This window comes from Mytilus californianus, unplaced genomic scaffold (assembly GCF_021869535.1).
Source record: "Mytilus californianus isolate M0D057914Y unplaced genomic scaffold, xbMytCali1.0.p SCAF_3, whole genome shotgun sequence".
Taxonomy (NCBI): domain Eukaryota; kingdom Metazoa; phylum Mollusca; class Bivalvia; order Mytilida; family Mytilidae; genus Mytilus; species Mytilus californianus.
Window position 1 is genome coordinate 6,743,603 of NW_026262679.1, and position 21,142 is coordinate 6,764,744.

General features: G+C 31.1%; 1 protein-coding gene across 1 annotated transcript in view; it reads left to right on the top strand.

Annotated features, from left to right (window-relative positions):
- The first annotated feature begins 19,705 nt into the window (after positions 1 to 19,705).
- The window catches only part of LOC127733894 (4-galactosyl-N-acetylglucosaminide 3-alpha-L-fucosyltransferase 9-like), a 30,586-nt gene continuing 29,149 nt past the window's right edge, over positions 19,706 to 21,142 (top strand). The window contains exons 1-2 of the mRNA XM_052243341.1: positions 19,706 to 19,780; positions 20,861 to 20,899. The gene's annotated coding sequence lies outside the window, so the exon portion shown is untranslated. The remainder of the gene's footprint in view (positions 19,781 to 20,860; positions 20,900 to 21,142) is intronic.

The following is a 21,142-nucleotide window of genomic DNA, read 5'->3' on the forward strand; positions in this document are numbered from 1 at the left end:
CCCCCAGTTTTAGTGGGGTTCGTGTTGCTCAGTCTTTAGTTTTCTATGTTGTGTTTTTTTGTTCTGTTGTTTGTCTGTTTGTCTTTGTCTTTTTTAGCCATAGCGTTGTCAATTTATTTTCGACTTATAAGTTTGAATGTCCCTTTGGTATCTTTCGCCTCTTTTGTACGAATCAATTGTTTATTAGAGCAAATCATAAAGATTTTAATGAGAAGGGATAGCAGTTATAGAAGAAAACATTTCATTTGGTTAATTCAATACATGTTCAAACTATTTCCATGTGTTATTCACTGAAACGTTGTGTAAAGGGGTAAAAACATACAAATTAGTTGTCTACAATAATTTAAGTATTCTATTTCTATCTCACCATATGTATATCTCATCAACACTTGTGTAAATAAAGTACTCGAAATTAACAACTTTGCATTTACAGATTTACTATTGACCTATATTAAGACACGGCAAAAGGCAAGCAGATGTCATAATTTCTCGTCTTTTGTAGTTATGGAACTCTAGTCTACAATATTACCCTTCCATAACACCTGAAATCACACCCAATTTTTGATGGGGATCATGTTACTCAATATTTATTTTTAAGTAGTGTTATGAGGACGTTTTTTCTTTTTTCGCCTTTCGTTTTATGTCAAGGCGTTGTCGAATGATGAATGGGGTTTAAATGTCTCCATTATATCTTTTTAATGTTCTCAAAAAATGTGAAACAAATGTGTTCTTTGAAATCTGAACAAGCTGTACATATTTTAGTTCATTTAATTTACATGTAAATACAAATTAATTACATGGTATAACCATATAAACAAAGTTAAACCATAATTTATGTAAAAACGATCTAGGGTTGTAAAGTTTCGCGAATTTAAATTTCTCTACTCGCTCACTCGGCCAATGTATTTAGTCACGTTGTAAATTCCAACAAACGTAGGAACATTGGTTTTATCAGTACTAACATTCATTTCTATGTACATGTAAGTAAATTGAAATATATTATAATAAATATGCATTGCTTTACTGTTATGACCACGATTCTCCTATTTCTGTCGATATGTTATTTTGCATTGTGCAATGTCATGTTGTTTGTTGTTTTCAAACTCTTTATGAACTTATTCATTGAAAAGTAAAATAACAAAAATTCCGAACTCCAAGGAAAATTCAAAACGGAAAGTCCCTTGTCAAATGGCAAAACCAAAAGCTCAAACATATCAAACGAAGGGAAAACAACTGTCATATTCCTGACTTGGTACAAACATGTCCTTATGCAGAACATGGTGGATAACAGCTGTTTTTTTTTGTAACTAAACCTTTCACTTGTATGACAGTCGCATATAATTCCATTATATTGACAATTATGTGTGAGCAAAACAAACAGACATAAAAGGTAAAAATGTCAAAAATTGGAGTACAGCAGTCAAAATTGTGTTAAAATCTTATACACTATAAAACAAACAACTATGTCATAAAAAAAAAACAAAATGGCATACAAAACGCACATAAGCAAACATAAAAGACAAGAATACAACAAATGACGGTAGGACGATAACACAATGGCAAGATATATAAATACCGAGACACGGCAAAAGGATATTACCAAAAATGGACTAAACAGTAAAGGTTAAAAATATACAAAGACAAATAAAAAGAACACCATAATACGCAATTAAGATGATAAAAAACGTCAGTACCTAGAATTCATACTTCAAGATCATCATGTATTATTTGTGAGGTTGATACGGAATATTTATCAACAAGGTCTTGGGTATCCGATGACCCTTTTTAGAACGAGACGTTCATTGACATAACCCTGGTTCATCAACTTTCTGCTCAGACACTGGTGACAGATTCTAATTTTGCATTTTGTCTTATCAAATCCATATTTCTTCAGGGAATACATGGACCGCAAGTTCTAATGAAAAATCATCAGCACATGGTCTGTATAAACAAACATAGTAATGATTTGTTACGCTATCAACATCAGAATATTTGTTTAATACTTCCGTACTGGCATGAACATATGGATATTGTTTGATTAAAAACTATACATTTTTGTCCAGATTTGGCCTCTGTTGACAAATCATGTTTATTCTTCTGCATAGCATTCATAACCAACACATATGATGATGATGATGATGTTGATCGGTACTTTGTGTCTGTTAACTAAAGCAAACTCAATATTTTTATAAGTGTTAAAGTCTAGACTATATAATTTAAGTGAGACTAATGTTTTCAAAAGCAAACTGTAAATTACGAAATTGCTGCGTTTGGTTAAAATTTATTGATTTTGAACCATATATACACGCCCAGGCTTGATAATTGCTCTCCCAGTAACTGATGTAATGTATTAAAATTTAAAAAAAAGCGACTTATTATTTATTCACATCTACAACGTCGTCATTTCTGCAATATTAAGAACGTCACAAAACGTTTTTAAAGTGACAATAGTATGTTGATTTTATTTTACAAAAAACAAATTTTGGCGATCATAATCATAGTTTCAAGCTTATTTGTAATATGGATTACGCTTAGGCCTAGCAAAAAGATGATTTTTTCAACAGAAACCATCTCTGACTCAAAGCACACATGACGATATTAGTTCACAATTTCTTATTATGCAGCGCAACCGCATCATACCAATAATATAAATAGTATGGACTTTTTACATGGCTGTGACTTTCAAAATTGTGAAATAGTTTTTGATCGTTCATTGCTAAATACAAGCGATGTTATTATATTCGAACACTTAATGATAAATGATGGTTTGCCTAAGAAGAAAAAAAAACCAAACCTGGATATTTGCTACATTTGAAACTCCATACACGACATACAATACCTACGGGAGTTTTCAATTCGACTGGACACTGTCTTATCGACATGATGCTGATGCTTTCTCGCCATATGGAATAATCAAAATACGTTCTAGTACCAAAGGCAAAGATTATGCGTCTATATATTCAAGAAAGACACACAATGTTGTATGGATAGCTAGTAACTGTAATACAGTTTCAGAAAGGAAGTCTTACGTACTTCAGTTATCAAAGCACATCGATGTGGATATTTATGGCAGATGTGGCCATTTCTCATGTCCGGGTACTTTATTTAAATGCAAGAAGAAACTTAGTGAAACATACAAATTTATTCTATCTTTCGAAAACTCTTTGTGTAAAGACTACATGACGGAAAAAATATTTTCCATCTATGGTGATGATGTAAACATTATCCCTATAGTAAGAGGGGCACCAAACGTAAGACAATATTTACCGGTTAATACTTACATTTTAACATCAGAGTTTGCCTCACCACTGAAACTGGCCAACTTCCTTAAAATGCTTGGAAATAACGAGACCTCTTATAACTCTTACCTTAAGGGAAAAGATAAATATTATAACTACTCTAATCCAAATGACGAAACTGGTACATGTATGTGTAATATATGTAAACTCCTTAACAGAAGGTACAAGAGGACACATATTTCAAATATTCGTGAATGGCTTTGGAAGGGACAGTGTATTAATCCTTCTGATGTGTAGTTGTTCCAAAATCAGGTCATATTAGCAAAACAGTTAATTTTACGAAAAAAATGATTCACTTGGTCAACAGAGAATTCTATTAAAGGTAGTATGACCCTAATGCATGATGACATACTTGTATCAATAATGTTAACATTTTTTTTCTATATTCATGAACCGATGCACTACAATGAACTGGCTCGTCCGGTCGTGTTTTAATCAAATGACCACTATATATGAATATAATCACCTTCAAAAGCTATTGACATCAATTAGTGATGCATTGTGTATTGTTACTGTTTACATATAAAGTATAACATAGACGTTGGCCATTTAAGTAGAAGAAAAGCCATGCTTATGAAAAATTACTACATGTTCTTCTCATATATTCTATGATGGTATGATACTAAACCCCTAACGGGAGAGATTGTACTTGATTTTCATATGATGAAGACATAATCTTTCAATCAGTTTATTTGAGGTTTGGAGATGGCATGTCAGTAATTGCTAGTAGTCCTTTGTTCATTTATGTATCATTGTCATTTTGCTTACTTTCTTTTGTTACTTATTCTGACATCGGATTCGGACTTCTTTTAAACTGTGTTTTACTGTGCGTATTGCTATGTGTTTCTTTTTTCTACATTGACTAGAGGTATGGGGGGAGGGTTGAGATCTCACAAAACATGTTTAATCCCGCCGCATTATTGCGCCTGTCCCAAGTCAGGAGCCTCTGGCCTTTGTTAGTCTTGTATGTTTTTTAATTTTAGTTCATTTATATGTTTTGGAGTTTAGTGTGACGCCCATTTTTACTGAACTAGAACACATTTTTATTTAGGAGCCAGCTGAGGACCATCTCCGGGTGCGGAATTTTCTCGCTGCATTAAAGATCTATTGGTGGACTTCGGCTGTTGTCTGCTCTTTGGTCGGGTTGTTATCTCTTTGACATATTCTTCATTTCTATTCTCAATTTTATGGTATTAAATGTCACGTAGATACAGTTGGTTGCAGTCCAAACATTACGTGTAAATGAATGTAAAAGGTTAAAGCGTCGTTATATCATGTGGACTTCATGTAAACTCAACGATAACTCTACATTAAATTTTAGAATTTCCAAAATGTAAACGCAATCGAAGCACTCAATTCTTGTAATTACAAGTTTAAAGTACAACCATTAATTAAACAGTAATATATCAAATGTTTCGTCCGATATCCTATGCATTGTTGTTATATTGTAACAGAGGCGTGTGCGGTCACTAATGTTGCATTTAATTGAGAAATGAAATCTTCTTCGGAATGCCTCGGGATGGTTGTCTGCAAATCAAAATAACGCATTCTGCGAAACACACATTTAATGTAATTACATTAATGTATAACTCAGGCTGAATTGTTTTACGTAATTTTAAATGAACAAACTGTATGGTGAACAGAATAAATGAATTTGATTTCTGTTTTAATAAAAAAAGAAAAGTCCAAATGTCTTGTTTCCTTTTTTTGCCAGAAGTCATATATCAGCATAATAATTCAGGAGTGTTTTACAAACATTTGAAGCTTTATAGTTCTACGATAACCTAAATATTTGGGAGCATTTATTTGAAGTGTAGATACTTGTTTTTTACTTTCAAACATTTCATTGCATTGAAATTCATTCTTTTAATGCCTACAGATGGATTTTTTACACACAATTTGAGATATGTAAGTCTAAAGCTACTAATTAAGAGCATTTATATGTAATCATTAAATATATTTGAAAGAGGTATGACACGCAATGTCTCGGGTATAAATAAACCTTTTATGTTACATTGAGCATGTTAAGTACATATTTTTTTCCCAAAGATGTATGTTTGCCGTGGTAACCATGACAGTTTATGTTTGTTTAAATAAGCAAACATAGTGAAACACATACTTTTTACCATTCCAGTCACAGATATGTCGGTCGTGTATTTCTTCTTTTTAATGTACAATAAGTAAAACTGATATATCAGTTGTTTAAAATCATCGTTTTAGCATCAACCTTTAATTTCCAAAAGGTCTTGTCATAGATACTTTGATAGCTTTTGTCAATTTCAGAAAGAAATGTGCAGAGGATAGGCATTTCAAATGTATTTGACGATAATGCATTACCTGTCAGTAATATTTATAGTGTCATTTACTGGTACAAATATAAGTCTTTAAAACTCCTACAAAATAAAACCAAATGGCAAATCATATGAAGTAATACTGTAAACAAACAAAAACATGGGAATATTTTTACATTTTTTCATTTTGATGTTTCATTAATTATTTTTAAGCTGATGGTTAAATTAATTATACAACTTCACTGATGCATTCAAGGCTTATAATTTTGCAAACTTTGTTTAATCCTTTTCAATTCTAATCAAGAGAATGAGAATGAAAATAAATTTCAAAATTGGTTGCTGTTGCGAAATGCGAAAAAGCAATATTTCTTCTTTTCTTTGAAAACAAAATAATTGTGTTCAAGAACATTTCCATCGTGTGACGCAAAGTTCATTATTCTATTGTGCTGTATTTGTGTTCTGTCGTAAATTAATTTTAGGTGTTCGTTGTTATTCTGTGGTTTACATGTTGAAATGAACTATTATATTATTTATTTAAGTATTTCTCTGTCCTGAATTTTCTTGCATTCGTTTGTACTGTATTCCTGTCACGTAATGTTGTCATTTTAGCGGTATTTTTAACATTGCCATATAAGCGTTAGGATTGGCTAGCCATAAAACCAGGTTCAACCCACCATCTTTTCTTAAAATGTCCTTACTAAGTCAGCAATATGGCAGTTGTTATCACATAGTCCGTTTCTATGTATGTTTGCTCTTTTTTTGTAGCAATTCAGTGTTTCTGTTGTTCCGTTTTGTTTCCTCTTATAGTTGATGTGTTTCCCTCAGTTTTGGTTTGTGACCCGGATTTGTTTCAGTTAAATCGATTTATGACTATTGAACGGCGGTATACTAATAATGCAACCAATGACGCATAGTACGTCTTCAATTATTAAAAATATGCAATTTAAAGACATAACTATTGCATGTGTTAAAAGAGTACACAAAGTTGGAAAGAACACCAAACTCACTAGAAGTGTCTTCTTGAGAAATAAAACATCATTGTTTTCATTGATGGCATAACTTTGAAACTATAACATGTATGTAGAACTTCAATATGACAAACAGGGAATACAAAAACATCTAAAAGTCTAGCAAGCCAAACCGGTATAATTTGGCTAAAATATTGTATTCTGCAATCAGTTAAAAATGACAAGTATACAAAGACATATTTGCTTTCAATAGAGAAAAAACTATATATGTGCATTGTCAGAAATTGTTTTTTATGTGTTTGTTCTCGCTGCGAAACAAGAGAAAATTTTAGCAAGCCTTCTTTTTTCTATCGTTTCTACAGCTAGTGTAAAACTCATGGGCATTTTACAAACAAATCTTTCGATTAATCTGACTAGTGGGCAGTCATACTTGATGATAATTTAGATAACTGAGCATTTTATCGGCCTATAGAGGATGACTACAATTGCAGACCTCTCCTCCCTAAACGATTTTTTGTGAACCCACAAAAACATTTTAGCAACAATTCCAATGCTTTGGGTAACCCACACTACTTAAAATATTATTTTAAACTCTGCAATTATTGTCAAGATGTTGAGGTAATATAATTATTGATCAACTATCCAATAAAATCATTCATCAAGCATTACAGGTATAAAACAAATACCTCTTCAATAGAAAGAAAGGCGAAGGATACCAAGGGGCGTGGCTAAAAAAGAAAAAGACAAACAGACAAACAACAGTACACAAAACACAACATAGAAAACCAAAGTCTGAGCAACACGAACCCCACCAAAAACTGGAGGTGATCTCAGATGCTCAGAAGGGTAAACAGATCCTGCAAAGCATGAAATAGCATTGCTTCAAAATACCTTAATCGTTATCCTTCGGTATATTTGGCGCCAAGATAAAAGCACAATGAGTAAACATGCCAAACTGAGACATTCACGAAAAAAGATAAATGCAAAAGGTTTGATAGAAATCATAAGTCATTTATTGAAAACATAATATAAAAATAGATAAAAAAAAAAATAGTCAATCGTGTTTAATCTGATTTTATATAACCACAAGGAAAAAGAAAACAGTACCAATAATTATGATAAGACAGTATTGTAGTTTAACAATCGATCTTGATTACCAGAATAAGAGATATATGTTATATAACATTTGATGATTAATATTATATTAGAATGAGTACAATTTGAACTTCAAATAATTTATCTTCAGTGCTGTCAAATCGTTGCCGCTAAATATACTATACTATTACTATAATAGTTTATTTACTAAAATTTTAATAAGATGCACACCACCTATTCTTGGCCCTCACTCCTATCCACGTAAAAATTTTTCACATCAAAACATTTTATGGAAGCGGGATCAATATACCTGTATTTATACATCAGACCGTACTGCACTGGTTACCGGAATTTTGGATACACCAAACCAGGTACTCCATATCTGAGAAACAGGCTATATATACCCTCAATTTTAGAATTCAATCATACATTTTTTTATTATTCAAAATTATCAGTAAATTGTGTGCTCTACAAGGATCACCAGTTCTTCACCTTTCATCTGATACCGTAATGACTAAAATATATGCTACGTAGTTTAAGATTTACACCTGTGCGTAGGAACTATTTTGTTTTAAATATGTACTACTTTCCAGTATGTTCTTGTTCGACCGGGCCCGATTGGGTGGTGTTTTATCTTACTAAGTATATCCAAAGAATTCCGCTTAAGCCGGTGCTAGGGGCCGTCTTAAACTTGCAGTGAGGTGAGAGTTTTTTTGCTCCGTGTTGAAGTCTCACTGTGACTGTGAGATGAAGAACAGCAATACAAGCGCTGTTCCGTTGCTTTTTGTATGTTTTTTTGTTATGCATTTACTGATTTTGTTTCATGGATGGATACCCCATATCCTTTGTTTTTCTATTATATTAACGGAGTTTGTCTCTCGTGCTGTGTGGAGGCCGTAGAAAGTTTTCACGTGCTTGATATGTATGATCTTCTGTATTTTTAAAATTATGGTGTATTTATTCTTGAGATAATTTCTCTGATGTGTGTCACATCATTCTCTCAATTGTAGGACACCAATTTGGCAAACCAGGCACTTCATATCTGAGAAACAGGCTATATATGCCCTCAATTTTAGAATTCAATCATTCATTTTGTAGTATTTAGAATTATCAGTAAATTGTGTGCTCTACAAGGATTACCAATCCTTCACCTTTCATCTGATACCTTTATTACTAAAATATATGCTACATAGTTTAAGATTTACACCTGTGCGTAGGAACTATTTTGTTTCCTATATTATCTAGATTGTCAACCATCAGTCTAGATTCCATCAAAGCAATATGTGGACGCATAAATACTCCGTTGATCGTTTCCTATGCCATATCACCAGATTCAATAGATATCAGTAATTTGGATATGCATACAGATGTTTTAACTGACACCAACTGGTCAGAGGTCCAAGCTATGGATTCACTGCTTCACACATGGATGAAACAATTCAAATGTAGGCAGAAACCAGCAAAAGGAAAGATTACACCAATTCCATTGAATAAACAGTTTAACAATCTCAGAATACTAGACGATATACTTTACAGAAAGATTACCATTAACGAAAAGATACATCATCAACTAGTACTACTATCCACACACATGAAGAAAGTTTTGGAAGCACTTCATTATGAAATCCGTCATCCAGGCAAAAATAGAACTACCAGTCTTATTAGCCTTGGATGAACAAAGATATTGAGGATTGGATTCAACTTAATGAAAGATGCTATAAGAGAAAGACGGATCCAGGATGTGCACCACTTGTCATTATCACAACAACTCAGCCAATGGACCTCATTTGCATTAATTACCTTACACTATAACCATCAAATAAAGGATTCAAAGACATCTTGGTAACCATTTTACTCGTTATGCACAGGCCATACCAACACGCAACACCAGACTGCAAAGACAACCGCAGAAGCATTACTTAACAACTTCATCGAGCATTATGGTTTACCTAACAGAATTCACCCAAATCATAGTCTATCCTTTGAAATTAACATCATTCAGGAACTTTGCCGTCAAACAAGAATAATGAAGTCAAGAACCACACCATACCATCCGATGGGCAACGGCATGACTGAAAGATTTAATCGAACATTGCTGTCAAACCAACTGGAAAGCTTATGTCGTTCCGTTAGTTAATGCGTACAGCTGCACTCAACACAAAGCAACTGGGCACTCACCATACTCTCTTGTGTGGCCGACAATCAAAACTTACGATCGACTTAGCATTTTGACTTGTGAAACAGAAAGATAGAAAACCACAAACAAAGTATATCCAGGAATGTAGAATAGACTAGTCGATACATACAAGCTTGCTTCAGAATCAGCAAAGAAGGCACATGAAAAGCAGAAAGGAAAATATGACTTGCAAATTTAAGGAACTGTCGTAGAAAAAGGCGATACAGTTGCGGTAAAAAGAGTTGCGTTTAGTTGCATACTTAAGTTGAGCGATTAATGAACAATTGTACTAAAACAACTGAACAAAAATATACCCGTATACGTTGTGCAGAAAGACAGTGGCAAGCGTCGTAGGCGAATACTGCACAGGAATCTCTTACAACCTGTTTGCTACATTTCACAACGTCAACTACCAACGACTGAACCACCAAGACCACTACCTATACCAAAAAAAAAAGAATGAGACCAAAAGTCACCAATCATTTGAACACCGACTTGACCACGGAGGATAGCGATAGTAATACAGAGATATGGGAACTTCAGAGACTGAATATTCATGACACTTCATCTAGTATTGATGATGATACAAAGAGGCTTGATGCAGACCCAGAAGAAGTATTACCTCCTGTGCCAGATGGGAAAACCCTGTTCTCAGATACAGTTAACGATGAAGTTGGCTTTAGGATACTTTGAAGCGCTTTCGACGACACAGAAGTACGGGAACCAGATTTTGTTGTTGAAGATGAAGAACACTTTAGTATTTTGTGTATTTTAGTTTTTTCATCACAATGAACATAACTTGCAAATTACTGATAAAAGTATAATATTGCAACAATTAATTTTTGTGTGGTGGGGCGGGAGATGCCTATGTTCAAGTAAGGGTTTATATAATAAGAAAGATTCATTGTCCCTTAACAATTGAATAAATCAAAACTATTCAAAATTATGTCAAAACTGATTATACATTTAATCGAATCGAAAGATACCAAAGCGAAATTCAAACCCATAAGTCGAAAATAAACTGGAAACGACATGGCTAAAAGGGGAAAAGACAAACAGACAAACAACAGTACAAAAAAAAAACAATAAAGAAAACTAAGCACTGAGCAACATAAACCACACCAAAAACTGGGAGTGATCTCAGGAACTCCGGAAGAATAAGCCGATCCTGTTCGACATGTGGCACCCGTCGTGTTGCTCATGTAAGTATTAACCTGGTGATAATTATAATTTGATAGGTCACATTCGGCGACAAAGGGACGGGATTGTAGTAACGAGAATGGGAACATATCCGTCGTCATCTGTGAAACAAATATTCCATAAAGGTCAACCAACTCGTGAATGCGTTCGAAAAAATTACGAAGGGACGATTTCAACTTCACCACTTGGAACTTTTGGTTTAGTAGCGTCCTTGTGAGCAGCAATCATCTATAAAGGAAATCATAATAGAAAAATACCATCCCTGTATACAAAACTCGTAATTTCATGATTGTAGCATAGAAATGTAAATATGATTTAAATGCTTCTTTTTGAAACTTTTGCGCTTCATTCAAAATGTGCTTCTGTTAACGTTTTTACACCTAAATAGAATTACAAAACAAAGCATTCAATTCATAAATAAAGTGAAAATGTTGGGTATTTACCAACACAAACAAAATTATTATAAAATCCAAGAAACAAACAGATAAGTCAAATGTGTATTTACCACTAATTGAAAGGGTGGATGATTATGTGGAATGATTGACTTCATGAGAAGAGGTGGATGTTGAGAACTTCAAAATGTATGTTGTTACATTAACAGAAACTACAACAGTTACTACGGAATACCCCGCATTTAAATATACAATGTATATTTCCACTAATTCTTTTTACTAAGCAAGGAAAACATGTACGAATCCAATTATTAAATGCGCATAGATATAAAGCTAAGAATAAAAAGATAATATTTTAATTGTGATGATATGTAAAGTATCGAATGTGGGAGGTCGTTTGATCGAATCCCGGGCAGGTCAGACCGAAAACATTCTAATTGGTAATTGTTGTTTCTGAGCTTATCACGTGGCAGCTATGGTTATTATTTATGACAAGTCGGCTCGGAGTCAAACAATGTGTCAAGGTAGGGTTACATGTGTTTCTGCGGAAGGTTGACTTGCGAACTAGTACGTTGAAAATATGGCTAAGCTCGTCGATCTAGTACAGGGTTAATATTCATATCACATTGACATATTCTGGTCATTTATATGCATTTTATTTGGCGTTGGAAGTCAACAATCCATGTAGGAGTAATACCACCATTGAATTACCCCTATAAGTCTTTGTTAAATTGGCATTTTTCAAAAAAGAATTGTGCAGAATTTATCTTTGTTTCAAATAAAGAAATACTTGGCATGAAAAGTTTTATTCTGTCCAATACTACAGTGAAAATTTCACATAACATTTCATTGCATATAAGATATTAACCATTACTGGAAGTAAACCTATCAAATGTTCACCCCTTTTTTTCTTGTTAACAAGCTTTAGTAACCATGTCACATGAAGGTTTCAACATATTTTTATATGAACAGCAAATAAAAAAAGAAAAGTTCTTTGAAACACCCAAGATATATGTTTTTGACTCAGAATATTTTTCTGCAATGAAATGCAGTGTTATTTTCCTACAACTTTCAAATTCATGGGAATATTTTTTTCGACCCTTTTTTGTATGAAACCGGATGTGACGTACTATAATTTACGGTATGACACATAAAGAAAATTTTTTTGTTAAAAAAACTGAATGTTATTAATTTTTGTTTGAAATACTGTTTATTTCAAGCATTACTGTCAAGTTTTGTCTTAATTAGTTCAATAGTTTGTGAAAAACTGAATATAACATACGACGACATTTACAGCGATTTAAGCAAAATTTCTTCGAAAAATCCAAATCATGCCGCATCATGATATAATTCAGTATTGACCAATAAATTCACCAACAAATGATCAAGTATTTATCTCATCTGCAGAAAAACAGTTGAATATGATATAAAAGATGACTCTAAGATGATAAAAACCACTAGGTACCTCTTTTTCTTCATTATAAGGTCACTTTTGGTCCATTTATACCTCTCATTCCCTCATAACTGTTACTTTTAAGGCTAATAATTTAAAATTTTGGGGTAATTTCCACATATTTATGTAAGAAATATGATAATAAATGAATAGGTGTTCAAGCTGAATGAACTATCTATATCAAAGTTTACTGACTCCATTGGACTTTCAATGAGTTTTTACGTAAAACTTAAGTTTACGCCGCGTTCCAGAGAGGGACATAAAATGGTTCCCTTTCAGAATAGAAATTGTTGTTACTGCTTCAAAAAACATTTCATTTATTTTTTACTGTATATTTCTTAAAGAATTACTAAGGAAATAGTTTTTTTGTATAGCCCAATATGGGAAATAAGGAGAAAAAGTCATAAAAGGCTCCACAAAACACTGTGTATGGCTTGCTCTGCCTACTAATATTCACGGTATAGCCTTATTTCAGGACAATTTCCCCTAAAATGTGTTTTTGAGACTCAATCCACTCAGAATATTTCATGTTTGCTATAAATGAGTGAAATAGCATGAAAATTAAAATAAAATTAGAGTACATACATGTACAAGGTCAAAGGTGTATGTGCAGCTTCCCATTAGCAGACATTTTTGTTAAATAAACTGAATGTGATTAACTGAATGTGATTAATTTTCTATGAAATACTGGTTATTTCAGCATTACTGTCAAGTTTGGTCATAATCAGTTCAATAGTTTGAGAAAATTGAATATAGCGTAAGACAACATTTACAGCGATTTAAGCAAAATTTCTTCGAAAAATCCAAATCACAGCGGTCATGATACAATATAGTGTGGACCAATAAATTCACCAATAAATGATCAAATATTATCTCATCTGCATAGAACAGTTGAATATGATATTAAAGATGACTCTAAGATGATGAAAACCACTAGTGTACCTCTTTTTCCTCATTATAAGGTCCCTTTTGGTCCATTTATACCTCTCATTCCCTCAAAATTGTTATTTTTTAGGCTAATAAATCAAAATGTTGGGGTAATTTTTACATATTTATGTAAGTGTAAAAAATGTGATAATAAATGAGAAATTGAGGTGTTCAAGCTGAAAGATCTATCCATATAAAAGTTTACTGACTCCATTGGGCTTTCAATAAGTTCTTACGTAAAACTGAAGTTTACGCCGCGTTCCAGAGAGGGACATAAAATGGTTCCCTTTCAGTATAGAAATTATTGTTACTGCTTCAAAAACATTTCATTTATTTTTTACTGTATATTTCTTGTATAGCCCAATGTAGGAAATAAGGAGAAAAAGTCATAAAAAGCTCCACAAAACACTGAGTGTGGCTTGCTCTGCCTACTAATATTCATGGTATAGCCTTATTTCAAGGCAATGTCCCCAAAAATGTGATTTGAGACTCAATCCGCACAGAATATTTCATGATGGCTATATATGAGTAAAATAGCATCATGAGCATGAAATTAAAAAAAAATGAGAGTACATACAAGTTCAAAGATCCCTTTGCAGCTTCCCATTTAGGAGTAATACCACCATTGATTTTTCCTATTAGTCTTTTTTAAGTTGGCATTATAAAAAAAATGTAAAGAAGTTATCTGTGTCACCTGAATATTCCAAAGTATTTTACAAGCTTTAGTAACCATGTCACCTGAAGTTTACAAAATATTTTATAAGAACAGCAAATAAAAAAACAATTGTGCTTTGAAACACCAAAGATATATGTTTATGACTTAGAAATATTTTTCTGCAATTAAATTCAGGGTTATTTTCCTACAACTATCAAATCCAAGGTAAATTTCTTTTGACCTTTTTTCGCATGATTATTTAATTATGTTGAAAGTTATTTTTTTTTTCACTTGAATAAAGATTTATTGCACTAAAGCTGTTAACAATGACCTTACCGCTACAGCTGTAACAGTAAGGTACCCTGATATTGTTAATATCTATAAGAACAGGGTTTTATGTACATAAGTAGTATTTTCTTATATTTTATATTAGTAATAGTACAATTAAATACAATGTTCAATAATAATATGACATACTAATCCGAAATTAATTATCTATTGTTTTTTTTTATAATTAAATACAATGTTCAATAATAATATGATACACTAATCCGAAATTAATTATCTACTGTCATCTCGTTTATCAATTGCATGATTTAAATGTGTGGAATATCGATTTTCTTGATCGGATGTTTTACTTTGTTTAAAGGTGAGAGCATGCTTTTTAATGGATATTTATTGTGGAATTTGCCGATTTTATATCTTTATACTTGGATTTCAAACTTATTAGGTGAGTAATTTATTTATGTATATAGTTAAGATATCTGTCTGCTTGAGAATATCATAAAAATGTTTTGTTTTTTTTGAAGAAAACAAATTTCTGTTCTTTAGATTAAATTTCGAAACACTCGGACTGTGGTGTATTCTTTGTCTAGATTGTATGATCTAACGTATTCGTCAAATTCGGATTTAAAGAGAATGAATACATTAGTAGATTTATTTCTTTGGTTTGATACATAGTACGATTTGTAGATTGCAAATCCTATAATTGTCAGAATTATATTGAATCCGATATACTGGCTATCTGTTATTTTGTAGCCTATAACTACATCTTTTAAGTTGATTTTTTTATTAAAATTCATTTGAGATAAAATTTTATTTATAATTTCCCAAAATTCTTTTAGAAATTTACATTCAATAAAAAAGTGATGATACGTGTCTTTAAGTTGACAAAGTTGACAATATGGGCTACATTCGATTTTCCATTTGTAGAGATTTTATCTATTTGGGAGAATGCAGCTTATAAATTTCCATCTAAACATTTAAAGTTAATTCAGATTTAAATGTTGGTGTATAAATTTAAACGTATATTTGGTGAAATTGTAATTTATTTCTAGTTCTTTTTTCCAGTTATTTATGTCAATGTTTGGAGAATTTTTTTGTCGAACGAGGTATTGATATGCCTTTTTGTTGCTTAAATTTTCAATTTCAATGTTTTCTTTGTTTATATTGATAAATAGTCTGTTAAAATTTACATTTGATTTGATGGATTCTTTCGTGGCTAAAACTTTTAGCCATGAGGTTGGTATTGCTTTTTTGACAATCGAAATTTCTGAAATCCAATTTTTAGTATTTTGCAGTTTTTTAAATATTTTTTCGTGGGCAATTTTTCCATTGTCGTCAATAATATCATTAAGATAAATGAAATCAATGTGTATCCAATTATGCATAATAAGCGGCTTGTTTTGAAATTTGATAAATTTATTACCCCAGATAACTTGCCTTCTTATCTCGACAAAGTTTTTCAGTTCTGTGTTTTTCGTTTCATGAATTAAAATCCAACTTTTTATTATATCTAAGTAAAAATCTGGAATCTATAGTTATATCTATTTTTATTAAGGTTTGGTTATTTAAGTTCATTCTAAAAATAAGGAAATGTTCCCCTAATTTATTTAAAAATAGCTTTGGGATCAATGTCCAATTTTCTTGTTTTGCCTGTAGCAACCTCGAGACCCATCTTATCTTAAGAGAGGAGAGTAGCTTTTTATGTCGATCATATTTAGCCCTCCCTAGTTGTAATCTGCTACCAATGTATATCTTTTAATTTTATCTTTTTTACCATCCCATATAAAACTAACGATTTCTCTTTCTAGTTCAAGTATATTTGAGTTACTTAAAACTGTAACGTTCGCTAAAAAAGTAAATTGTGGTATATTGAGGGTTTTAACTATTAGAATTTTACCTAAAATTGTTAAGTTTCTTTTTTTCCACGATGTAATTAAATTTCGACTCTTTTCATATCTAGTATCCCAATTCAATTTTTCACAATCTCTTTTATTAATGCCGAAATATTCCTAACTCTTTTACGGATTTATCCGTGAAATTTATTTCATCTACTTCATCCCTACAATGTTTGAGTTTACCAATCCAGATTCCTTCTGTTTTTTTTTATTTAGTTGTAGTCCGGAAAAAGTTCCAAAAATTTCGATTATATTTAATGCTGTTCAGATTTCTTCTTTAGATTTGAGGAATAGAGTTGTATCATCAGCAACTTGCGTGATTTTCAAGCTATGTGTTTTACTATCAATTTTTAATGCTATGCATCTTATATTTTTGTTTTGCCTTAGTTGGTTGGCCATTATTTCTACTGACATTACAAAAAGTAGAGAAGAGTACGGCATGCCTGCCGGATACCTCTAAGGGGTCCAAAAGGGGCAGATATCCACCCGTTATTAAATATCGAGCTATTTATATTTGTATACAAGGTTCTTATCCAATTTATGAAGGGTTTATTAAAACCAAAATATTCTAAAGTATGATACATAAAATTCCATTCTAATGTGTCGAAAGCTTTCGAAAAATCTATGAATAAAATAGCACCTTCTATATTGAACTTATCTGCGTAATCTATTACATCTTGTATTTGGCGTAGATTAAAACCTATGAATCTGTTCTTGATGTATCCTATTTGATCAGCATTAATGATTAGAGTTAGGATTTTTTTTATTCTTAAAGCTAAAGTGTAGGAGAGTATTTTATAATCACTATTTAATATTGATATTGGTGTGTAGTTTGTGAGTTCCAACGGATCATTTTTTTATAAATTAGATTCAGTAAACTTTGTCTTTGCGTAAATGGCAGTTGTTTATTTTCAAAGCTAAAGTTAAAAATTTTTACAAGTAGAGGTCCAAGAAGTCCCCAAAATTTTATATAAAAGTGAATGCTTATCCCGTCCATTCCTGGACTTTTGTTTAATTTTAGATTATTGACTGCAATAGGTAATTCTTCTAGCGTTACGTATACGTCACAAGATTTACTTTCTTCTTCTGATAATTTATAATTGCGTTTTGTTTCAGTAATGTATTTTTGAACATCTATATCCGGTTTTTGTTTAGTGTCGTATAAATTAGCATAAAAATCCCTCTCAAGCTTTAATATTTTATCTTGATCTGTTACTATTTCCCCAATATTGTTTTTCAGTTTAAATATCGTCTTTTTCGTTTGTTTAGATTTTTCAAGACCTAGAAAATACGCGTTATTTTTTTCTCCTTTATCTACCCACTCTTGTTTTGATCTTATTTGAACTCCTTTAGCTTTGTATTCATATTGGTTTTCTAGCTCTTTTTCTAATGTGGATATTTTTTCTTTTATAAAATCATTTTCCTCATTATTTGATTTCTCATATAATATTTTTAGTTGTGATTCTAAATTACGTGTTACATTTTTCCTATTTTTTGCTTTAATTTTACTATACTTAATACTATATTCCTTTATTTCCAATTTGAAGGAGTCCCACAAAAGTCTTGGATCTATTTCATTTTTTTCTATCTTATTACTATGTTTTTATATTATTTTACTTATATTGCATTCATAATCTTGCTCGTCGAGGATACCGTTATTGATTTTCCAGTAACCCGGGCCTCTAGTTTCAGTTGAGACAGATTGTAATTGTATGGAAACTGCTTGGTGGTCAGTGCTTTTAATAAGAATACATTGTTTGTAGGCCTAATATCACACGACTTAACGTTTAACATGAAATCTTTTTTGACTAGGAACATGTCAATTCGACTAGACTGGACTGGATTTTTACGTCTCCATGTATATTGGATCTTTTGGGGGTTAACGTGTCTCCATATATCTATTAAGTCATTTGATGTTATTAAATTTTTTAGGCTATTGACTGGTTTACTAACTTTTTTACGAGTATTTGAATTTTTCCTATCTACATTTTTAAGGGCATCATTCATGTCTCCTCCTAAAATTATTGTACCTATTGCGTTTTTGTTTATAAAGTCATTTAATTTTTTGAAAAGCTATTTCGTTCAGATTCTATATTTGGGGCATATATGTTTATAAGAGAATAGATTATATTTTCAAATTCGATATTTATCATGATTATTCGACCTTCTAAATCTTTATGCTCATCTATTAATTTATAGTCTAATTTTTTATTAATTAATATAGCTACCCCTTTGCTTGATGTCGTCCCATGGCTAAAATAAAAAGAATGATCTGATTCAATAGTTAGAACGTTTTCTAGAGATGTATTGAAGTGAGTTTCTTGAATAAAAGATATTTTACATTTCTGATTTTTTATCCATTGGTAAAATCTCGATCTCTTTTGTTTATCTCGAAGTCATTTAACATTAGCTGTACAAATGTGCAGGTTATTTAACATGTTTTAATTAAAAAAAATAAGTAACTTAAAGTTGATTTTTATGTTTATTTTAATTAGTGAGTATACTTTATGTTTGGGTCGCGTTTTTAAAGTACACTTTATTTCATCCACATTTAATCGTCGTTTATAGCGTGGGAGTTACCTGTGAACATGATTACGTTTATCAATATCAATTTTCTTTTGTGTAATTGGATTGCAACAATATTGTTATAGTCTGTTTCACGAATGAATTTGTCCAATATTGAGATGATAATTTTGAAACATATAATATATGTTCATAGCAATTACTGCATACCTGAAATACAAATCACACAACATATACATAGAACTATTAATAAAATTACAAATTGTCACATTTTTTTGCTTTGTGCAAATTAAAACAAATGTATGGTTTTGACTGAGAAAAACTAATATACTTTCTCTAATTTTCTCAGCTAGTAATGTGGTTATATTTTCAAATATTTCGAAATCTGATGAAACGGATCTGTTTGTGTGAGACAGTGAAGTTTTGTTAAAAGTAGGGACCCCTATTTTTTTATTATATTATCATAGTTACAATTTCAATACAGTTGTTTAGGTGGTTTACGGTATCATATGTATCCTGCGAGATGCATCGGGCTTTATCATTATATTGCTGATAAGCCGACATACCACATGTAAAATAAATATTATTAAAATGTATTTATAATTCTTTATTCTTTCCCAGGTAAGAAGTTTAATTTTATTATATTTTCATTTTAAAGAAAGTTATAATTTCTTCTAAACTTTTTGGATATTTTTGAATCTTTAGTTAATTGATTAATTGATTAATTTAACTGATTACATCTTTGTTTGTTTTTATTGATTTAATAATGATGTTCACTATTATTTTAAACATATATCTTTTAAAGCGTTAAGTATTTACAATTCCCCAGTTTAAACTATCGGTAGAAAGTATTAGTTTTGTTGATTAGTGTATTATTGTTTATCTCATGAAATGTATGGGAATGTACGAATAACACGTGTCTTCAGAGAACAAAGGAATTCACGTGATACCTCGATATAGAGCTGTGCTCTAGTAGAAAATACATTGAATGCTTTATTACATTTATATCTTTGTTATAAGATTAGTTTTTATATATTTTTATGTAGCCCTATACCCGTTAATTAGTTATTATTTTGTATTATTTTCTTATCTCATTTTTCCCTTATTGACCCTCACGTTCATTACGAATTGGTATCAATGAAGAGTTTCCAAGATAAATATAGATTACCGTAAATGTTCTAATGTACGTCCTGAGAAATAAAAACATCTTTGATTTAAGGAAATACACATATTGTTTTATGAAAAGAAAGATTAGTTAATTAGATAAATGTCATGACAAGTTATTTAAATTAATTAATGAAGTTCGTTCAATGCGTAAAAGGTATTTTAAGACCCATTAAAGTGAATACTTAAGTTCAATTGACTCCTAGACATAACAGAGTTTAAGAAATGTATTAAGTAAATTATTCATCAGGTACAATCATATGGTTATTAATTATGTCAGATATTATGTTATTTGTAAAACCTATGAACAGTATGTTAATTCTTAATCATTATATTGCTGATAAGCCGACATACCACATGTAAAATAAATATTATGAAAATGTATTTATAATTCTTTATTCTTTCCCTGGTACCAACCAGACCCGGGTAACATTTGTTTTTGATGTTTTGTTTTTCATAACATTTTTACATTGTTTATTTGCTTTTTGAATAATATTTTCCTTTTCTCTATTTTCAACTACTTTATCATGTTTATAGGATTTATGCTGTGAAGATGTACTAAGAATAGTTATTAAGGTGAGTAAATCTTTACTTTTGATTTGATCTTGTTGAGTACGTCTACTATAGATTAAAGTTGTAAACCTAAAGGGTTTTAAATAGAAAAAAGACTGGTTAAATTTTCTAATATAAGTGTTTTTATCTCTGTCAATTTATGTTTTTGGTATTATCAAATATACTTCTGTTAATAGTATCATATACATGAAAATATATGGTATAATGCAATATGTGCAAAATTTCACTTTTCTTTTTTTTTTATAC